This window comes from Bison bison, unplaced genomic scaffold (genome assembly GCF_000754665.1).
Source record: "Bison bison bison isolate TAMUID 2011002044 unplaced genomic scaffold, Bison_UMD1.0 scf7180017864518, whole genome shotgun sequence".
NCBI lineage: Eukaryota > Metazoa > Chordata > Mammalia > Artiodactyla > Bovidae > Bison > Bison bison.
Genome location: NW_011495071.1, coordinates 12295345 through 12295969, shown reverse-complemented (window position 1 = coordinate 12295969; position 625 = coordinate 12295345).

Here is a 625-nt window from a genome sequence, read left to right as displayed (position 1 = left end):
ATGGACCTAACAGAAGCAGAAGATATTAAGAGATGGCAAGAATACACAGAAGAACTGTACAAAAAAGATCTTCACGACCCAGATAATCACGATGGTGTGATCACTGACCTAGAGCCAGACATCCTGGAATGTGAAGTCAAGTGGGCCTTAGAAAGCATCACTACGAACAAAGCTAGTGCAGGTGATGGAATCCCAGTTGAAATATTTCAAATCCTAAAAGATGATGCTGTGAAAGTGCTGCACTCAATATGCCAGCAAATTTGGAAAACTCAGCAGTGGCCACAGGACTAGAAAAGGTAAGTTTTCATTCCAATCCAAAGAAAGGCAATGCCAAAGAATGCTCAAACTACCGCACAATTGCACTCATCTCACATGCTAGTAAAGTAATGCTTAAAATTCTCCAAGCCAGGCTTCAGCAGTATGTGAACCGTGAACTTCCTGATGTTCAAGCTGGTTTTAGAAAAGGCAGAGGAACCAGAGATCAAATTGCCAACATCCACTGGATCATGGAAAAAGCAAGAGAGTTCCAGAAAAACATCTATTTCTGCTTTATTGACTATGCCAAAGCCTTTGACTGTGTGGATCACAGTAAACTGTGGAAAATTCTGAAAGAGATGGGAATACC